Source organism: Corvus brachyrhynchos, unplaced genomic scaffold (assembly GCF_000691975.1).
Source record: "Corvus brachyrhynchos isolate BGI_N302 unplaced genomic scaffold, ASM69197v1 scaffold5, whole genome shotgun sequence".
Taxonomy (NCBI): domain Eukaryota; kingdom Metazoa; phylum Chordata; class Aves; order Passeriformes; family Corvidae; genus Corvus; species Corvus brachyrhynchos.
The window spans coordinates 8,444,571-8,453,355 of record NW_008238321.1 but is presented as its reverse complement, the minus strand read 5'-3'; positions in this window follow the sequence as shown (position 1 = coordinate 8,453,355).

The window sequence follows — 8,785 nt, the reverse complement described above, 5'->3', positions numbered from 1 at the left end:
ATGTCTAGGGCTGTTGCTTCAGCTTAGATATACATGATCTGTGATTACAAATCAATTTGTGCACATCTTTGCAATTCCTTCTGTCTTCCTCTGATAAAATTTGCTCTACCTTTCAATACATATTCATCAAGGCTTCTAAAAACCAGTGTGCATTAGAGAGGAAACTCATCAACCAGCTTCACTGCAGAAGATCTCAGCAATTTACAATGGAAAAATATACCAGTAGCAGCAGCTCTGTGGTCTGTCTCATTTCCCCTCAGAGCAGTGGGTTTTGTCCTCTGCAGAAAAATAAAGCACCACTTCAACAGGGCCAGACCTCAGCCTGCGTCAGCTGTGCTGCTCCAGAGGCAGGACAGGTCCTGCCTTTAACTGTGGAGCCAGCACACACAGAAATGGGATTCAAAGGAGCAGTGTGTTCATCTGGACAAGGCAGAGCAGAGATGGGGATGTGCAGCTGTGAGGAAACACATCCTGGGTACTCTCCTAAATCCCACCCCCGATGGAAGGGGGATGAGCAGACCTCACCAAGGGTCCCTGCAGAGCTACAGGTACAATTACACAACAACTTCAATAAAGCAAAACGAAATTAAAGAAAACAGTGTTTCTATCTGTGGTATCAATACCCAGCCTCTGCTCAGAGCGCAGCAGCTGAAAGGGTTTATTTACATAATAATAAACATATAACAGGGCTGCAAAGATGCCTTTCACACTTTTGCCTCCAAAACAAACCCATCCAGACCAAGCTGCTTCCCACTTGCCTGGTTATTAACCTCCGTGGCAGGGCAGGAACCTAGTGTCTGGGACAGAGGGTGCACCCACCTCTTTGAGAGACATTTCTTGGTTAGATCAGATCAGGTGTTAAACCACGACCTTCAACAGTTCCTGTAGAGTGTTAGAGCTTGAACTGTTGTAGGTCTGACCCTTTTCACTCATTGTCAATGCAAAATACAGGTGGGAATTACCCTCAAGAGATAGAGATACCTTCAATCTTCAGTTGTGTCATCTCACTGTCTTTCACTCCTCACATTTCCAGTCTCCCTTGACCCCATATTGCCTGGGCCAGAAGAAGGGAGCAGGGATCTGGCGCTGCTGTGCTCAGGCACATCCAGGCTTGCCCAGGCTGGTCCCTCATTTCTGCACTCAGAGCTTTGGCCTCAAAGCAGCTTCTGGGCTGGGCTGTGACCAGCACGGAGGAGCTGCAGAGCCAGGTCTGGCAGATGGTGAAGGCAGGCTGTACATCTTGAAACATGACTTGGCCCAGCCAAGCCAGCTCCTAAGCAAACCCTTACTAAGCTTCATCACACATGAAACCTTCTGATTTAGCCCTTATAGTCTGGGGCACAGGTGAGTCCTAAAACCCATCACTCTCGATAACAAACACCCTTAATGGGACTGATCTCGTGATTACAATTCTCATGACGTGCCAACAACAAAAAAGCTGCAGTTAAAACACAAATGGCAGCGGTTGCTAAGTGACAACATCCATACAGGGCTTGTCACAGCCCTGAGACAAACAGCTGTGGCTGCACAGCAATCCTGTCTTGTCCATGTAACTGAGGACAAAAATGCTGTATTCATTAATGCTGTCTAGTAACCCTAACTTTGACCCAACAGAGTATTTTGAGCTTTAGGTTCTGACAAAGAGCCCTGTGAAAACAAGGCTAAAGCCTCCACTGAAACCAGTTGAAGTGAGTTTGATTCAAAATACCTTTAACATTGCATGTTCTTTCAACATATTTTCTTCCCAGTGAAGTAGTGTATAAGACAACAGGGAGCAGTGACAGTATTTTCAGAGAGGATCATGTGAAATAACAACAAAATCAACAAAAAATCCCACCTGTCAGCTTCTAAAGGGAAGCTGTGGGCTGTGTTCAGCACCGAAGCTTTCTGCAATATTTGGAAAAGACGATAAGATTTCAGATCTGTAAACAACATTTATCCTCATAAATAAAGTATTTAAACTGTAAATTTCAAATTACATTAGATGATGGTTGAGATTCAGCAAAGCACAAAGGGGTCACTTGCTCAGGGAAAGCAGTGGTGGGACCAAGGTATTTAAGCACCATTTAGCCTGGGTGAAAATCCCTAGAGTAGAGAGACACTAATTAGCACAACTGGCAGCTCGATGCATCTGAGGAAGATTATTTAGAAATGAAAACCAGTGTTGCACCAGCTACACACAGCAGTTCGCTCACCCCGCACACGCCGCAGTAAAACCTGTTTGGGGCCGTGCTGGCAACAGAGACAAAGGGACGGATCCGTCACTGTCCTGTGAGCAGATCCGAAGTGACCAGGGAAAGCCACCAGCCGGGTGCCCAGCGGAGCGAGAAATGCACCAACAGGCGTGCCCAGCCCGGCACGGAGCGCTCCCGGGAGAGCCGAGCGGCAGCTCCAACACCGGCATCATCTCCCGCTGCCAGCGCCGTGCACCGCGCCCCGGAACGTCCTGCAGAAGTGCTGCCCCGAGCAGCAGCTCCCAGAGACTACTGCTGCTAATTATACCCTTCCCTAATGAATTCTCTTCTGCTCCATCCATGGAAGCCTCAATTTCCAGTGCCAGCAGTAACAGATCCTGCCGACAGCTCTAGGAACGCACAAGTCACTGGCGTGGTCAAGGCTCACCCGTGTGGATAAAGCCAACTTGAGTGTTGCCTTTGGTCACTATCCCCGTATCAACATAGCAAACACTTCTATTTTGCACATTTATCCATAAACACAGCACTTTTCCTGGCCACTCTCATTCCTCAGATTGCTTCACCACAGTCAGGAAAACGAGCATGCCTCGCAGTGGTATTAAAGCCCTGTGTCTCTGTTCTCCAAATCCTGCAGCACAGGGTGAGTCTCCAGCAGCATTAAATCAGGCAGCTCCAAGGTGCAGCGTGCCGTCTGTCTGGCTGCATGAAAGGCACGTTTTCCATGTGCGCTGGCGGGCACACAGCTCAACCTCCCTGCTACCACAGACATGGCATCAGGGAGGGGATAAAAAGAGAAGCCTTCCATCACCCTAATTCCTGTTGAGAACTTCTGCCCCGTAGGAATCAGCCTTGCCTTCCTCCCTAGTTTGGGAGCATCTTCTCCGCCCCCTTTATTTACTTCAGCGAGATCAAAGATTCATCTCCATGGTAACGTCTGAGCTCAAAGAGTTTCTGCACTACAGCTTTGTATCCTGCACGTAGGGTTTGGCACCATTTGTTTGAAACAGAAGCTTTGAGATGATCAGCAGTCGGGCTTCTCCAGAAATGGTTTGATGAGCAATAATCAATAACCTGAGCAGTGTGGGCATGTGCGTCACTGACACAAACACTGCTGAGAGGAACTGCCTTTCCACTGTGGAATCTGTGGCCCATGAAGAGCACCTGAGGGACGCTGATATGACTGCTCTTCAGCAGCTGGCATTTTGTACCCACATCTGAAATTTGGTAGCACTTCCAGGAGACCAGAGCCATGTGGGCAGAGCTGCTGGAGCCCACCACTGCCCACCCTGTGCTGCATCTCATGCCTCAGAGGAGGCAGCTGCAAAGCTGCTTGGATTTACCCAAAGGAAACAGCTAGCGGCCCAACACCCAACCCGGCAAAGAGCTCATGAATTCTGCATTCAAACTGCTGCCTCTGGGCCAGCAGTGTCTGGGGCACTGGGTCTGTGTCATTCCAATGATTTCCCTCCCAGTAGCACCAAGCTCTAATTCCTTCAGTGCAGTCACTCCAACTAGTTCCCAGAAGAGGGGAAAAAAAAAAAACCTATATAAAACAGACATGTTAAGTGCTATTTTTGTTCCCTTTTCAGCTCACCACATGGCCACACAAACTGTTAAACTGTTGTTCTGGGGGCAGGAGCAACCAGCCAGGAGGAAAACTATTCAGACATCCATGGCAGCTGCTACTGACAGAAAGGGGCCGTGGAGCTGCAGCCTCGCAGGAAATCCTGAATTCTACTTAACTCTCACATGAAGAAAAGGAGGACAAAAAGGAGTGAAACAGAACTCATTTGCAAGACTCACGTTTTCACAGGCATGTCCTAGGAAGGGTGGGCAGGGAGTGGAGAGCGCGTGGGGCTGTGTTAGCACTGGAGCAGAGCTAATAGTATCCACCTGGAGAGCATCAGCCAGCACCTGGGGCAAGAGGAAGCCTCTTCTCTCAGCACTGCCAGGGGCACAGATTCTGCTCTTGAGGAAGTCAGACCTCACCTCAGCACTGCTTGTGGCAGTACAGAGCCCCAAGTTGCCCATATGCAAGCAGAATGTGATTTTTATAATCATATTAAAAAATTTCAGAATACAAACTGTGCAGAGAGCAATCCAGCTGCCAGCATTTAGCCTTATCCCAGGGCACAGGCAGAATACACCAGCCATGAATTAATACTGCATAACCTGCACCATGCTGAGTTTCATGGCTTAATTATAAAAGAGAAAGCAATAATCAAGGGATCTGTAAGGCTAATAAATGTTCTGAGAACACCAAATGTGACACCAGAGCCGCAGCCAGTGCGACAGGACATGAATGCATTAAAAAAGCACATTAATCACAACCCGTGTATTAATTCACAGTTGGTTTCCAGTGACAGCACTTGGCCTTTAGCTGCCTTTGTAGCGTCACCAGGCTCAAGCAGATCCTCACCCAGCCCAGAGCAAACTGGGCTGTGGTCAATTCCTGAGCCAAAAATCACAGCCATGCGTCAGCCCAGCGAGACACAGAGATGAGCTCTGATTCAAGGCTCTGCAGCCCTGTGGTTCTCCTCTGCCTTGTGCCTGAGCTCAGTTCAGCGTCCACACCTGTCCTGTTATCCGAAGGTTTCTGGGTCAGTGATGTGTCCACCTGGCTGTCTGGCACGAGTCACCTGCTGAAGGACAGCACAGGGAAAAAATTCTCCAGTCACCTCTGCAGCAAAATACTTGAAAATGCTTCTGTTTCTCAGTGCCTCCAACTATCTCTGCCCTCCATCTCATATTTCATCTCACTGGAGTGTTTTAGTTACGCAGACAGCGTGTTGCAGGGCTTTGCCTCTCAGTCACAGACCTCCCTCCTTCGAAGGGGAGAGCCTGCTTCAGATTACTGACCATGTGAAACTTGATGTCTCTGCATCTCAGGGAAAACTCTGACAAATCTTAAAACTGAGGTGCCACCACCAAGAACCTCTCCATCTGCACTATCACACAGCAGTCCCCAAATTCCTGTAGGCTGAGATGCCAATGCAGGACACAACCCAGCCCTGAACTGTTGACATCAGCAAGACACTCCCTGAGCTGAAATGCTGCAGGACACAGTGCCAGACAGAGCTGCATATACAGAAACTTGAAATGCTCCCAAACATCCATTTCTGCCCAATAATTTATTGGAATCAGAAAAAGTTTCCTATCTGCAAACATCTCATCCTCTAGCTCTACAAAAGGCAGCTCTTCACAGTTCTCTGCCCAAAGTTCTGTTATCAAAGATCTATTTCAAAAGAGATAGCTGCCCTTCTTCCCTTACTAATATCCCCAAATTTATCTGTGTCCTACTTAACACCTCCTCTGAAACCAGGAAGCGAAAAGCTATTTCTGCTGGACTCAATAAATGGACTCTGCTGAATCCCAGGGAACACACAGAGACCAGATACCAGGCTGAATTTAAGTCCTGGGATGGATTGGTCAGGCAGCGGCCTTCTCCTTCCTCAGTGTTCCTAAAGCCTAATCAGGAGCCAAGAGGAAGACAATCATGAAAAAAAAATATATAATAATCATTCTGTATATTCCCCAGATCTTCTAAGCCAGGCCAAACTTGTACACTGAAGCTGCATTCTCCTGGCTGTAAAAATATCTATCTGCCTCCTCTTCTGCCTCTGCAACCATCTGGGGACCTGAAATCATGCTTCCTCGTGGGAATGAATCATGGAGCAGCCATACTGCCTTCCTACAGAGACACACAATCAATGGTAAAAAGTGAAGAAGACCCTTAAACTTTCCTTAGATTAGCACAAGACAGACTTGGACCAGCCACTGCGTAGACATGTGGGTTTATGTCTCAAGAGTCTCTGACTCCAGTCAAAACTCTCAGCTCTGAATAAGCCCATAGTACTAGAAGCTGCCCAGATGCACATGAAGCCTGATCTAGCAACTTATTTGCAAATAAATGGCTCCCTTTCATCCGCCCACAGATCTTCTGCCCAGTGTTTTCATCTTCACTCCAGAGCTGTTCTCATTTTCTCTCTCTTATCTTCTCCCCCAGCATCAGCTGTGGCAGCAGATTGCACTCACTAATCAAAGAGGGGCTGGGCTCTCTCTGTTTGCTCCTTCAAGTCTGTGGCACTACAGTAGCACCAGCCAAACATTTGTTTTCATTAAAGCTCCTCCCCAAGTTGCCAGCAGAGCCTGGACTGTGCCAGGACACAGCAGAGAGGGACAATTTGGCTGGTCTGGTGCTGCCTTAGGGACACTGATGCCCCCACTCCATCACCTACCAGAAGGTGCCTGCTGCTCTCTGCTTCTCTTCTGCCACCTCCTCCAGAGGGAAGGGAGCTGTCCTTCACTGCTGCTGATCTCAGCTGCCTCAGGTTTCTCACGGGAATCATGGAAAACTGTGAGTGCCATGCTCACATTGCTGTTCATCCACACCTCCATGAGGTTCATCCGTAGGGTTTGTTAGGGAAGGGTGATGGGTGGGTGTACTAGTTTGAAAACCAACCAGTGGGAGATCGCAAGTCAGAATTATAATTTAACAGGAAAACTAAAATAAATGCGATAGCACAAGAACACTGACAGGGTCAGGATACAACCTGACACCCTGTTAGTCAGGGGGGTGGTAGCAGTCCAGATGAAGTGGTCCTGTTGAGGCAGTGATTCTGTAGAAAAAAGTCTGTTTTTCACCTGAAGGTCCAGTAGTAGTAGCTCTTGTCCTCTAGGAACCCAGTAGGTAGAACTGCTTGTGCCGTTCCAAACCCCAGCTTGCATCCAGGTGGGAATGATTGGCTCCTCCCCCTGGGTGGAGCATCTCACAATGGGATGTTGTAATTGTATGAGTCATGGGGTGTGTCCTTGATGGGCCATGAACAGAAACAAAGCCCCGAGGGCATTATCTGGGATGAGTCATGGTAGGAAAAACCAAAAACTGCCCCACCCAGCTAACAGCTTGTGAAGGTGATAATAGAATACACACTATTGGCTATATCTTACATTGTAACCAAGGTCAATGATGAAGCTTAGAGTGCATTTTAATTAAAATCAGTGCTTTCTTGGGCAGGAATGTGACCTATAGACACAGTTCCTGAGTCAGGTAAGGGCTGGTCTGCCTGGCAGCCTTGATGGCACTGTGTGTGTTGAGTGAACCACTTTCATTCATAGGATCAAGCTGTTTTTTTATTCCAGCTCCACTGAAAGATGCACATCTTTTCTTCCAGCTGAGTGGAGTGCGAAGTCACTGCTCTGCTCTGCTCTTCATTTGCATTCACTGTATCTAAAAGCTATGTGCTGATCTCAGTAAATAACTGACAGCAATAAGGAGTGCAAAGCAGCACTGTGGAAAACAAAAATAAGATTTCCTGCATGTGCTGGTGGATCCATGCAATCCCATGAATCCACAAGGAACATATCTCCTTAAACTGCATGTGCCTGTCCCTGTATTTATAAAAAAAAAACCTGTGACAAGACAGGCTGCAAAACCCTGGAGTTCTGATTGTATCAACAACAAACAGAAAACTTGAGCAGATCAAGGAACCATCCTGCTCCCCACCAGTTTCATTTGCACCTTAACACAAGCAGTCCCACTTCAGGAGTCACTGAAAAATCCAATCCGGGTTTTCCCCATTCCATATTCTGAAAAAAAAATCCAGTCCGGGTTTTCCCCCATTCCGTACTCCGTGAAAAATCCAGTCCGAGTTTTTCACCCATTCCGTACTCCAGAAAAAAATCCCGTCCGGGTTTCCCCCCATTCCGTACTCCGGGAAAACTCCACTCCGGGTTTTCCCCCCATTCCGTACTCCGGGAAAGGTCCGGTCCGGGTTTTCCCCCATGCCGTACTCCGTACACCTGCCTTGGTCTGATTAGGAGAGCACAAATTAGGGCAATTTTTCACCAGCGATGCTGCCAGTGCCTCCAGAGCAATGCAGGCTCCGAGCACGCAGGCTGCAGCAGTGGTGGTCTCATCCCGGTGCTTGCTAATCCTGCAGCACGGCACGTGGTCATCTGCCCACTCCCATGGCCACCGTGGCTCTGGCAGGACATTCTGCTGGCCCTTGCAAGGCCCGTGGTTGTGCTGGACCTGCAGATGGCATTCGGGCTTCCAGGACCACTACAGCTCCTGAGGTTGTAAAATATATTTTTTTTTCCTAATTTCAGTTTATGTCACTTAGGGACACGCTTGAGTCCCAGGCAGGGTATTCCTTTTTCCTCCCATCCAGGGATGGCAGAAATGAGGGATCAAAGCACTGAAGAGGATCAAAACATGAAAGGCAGAAAAAATGAAGCCATGAAGAAACGGGAACAGAGATCCACTCCTTTAATGTAATCAACCTTTCCAAGAACAGATAATATTCCCGAATTAAAGGACATTGTGGGACACAAAAATGCATCCAGGTCATGTGGGAGCGATGCCGTGAGCGAGGCATCAGGAGAATTGCAAACACGGCTCGCAGGGCGGGGATGGCACCAGCCACCGGCACAACCAGACCCCAGACACCCGCTCCTCGCCCAGCTCTCATTAGAGCGCAGATTAAAGGGTTTCCACCCCGCGGCACTGACGCGCTGCTCAGCCCCGGGTTCTTTTGGGAACGCGCTTCCCAAAACAAGGGCTGCCTGCGCTCCCGCTCCCCTCCCAG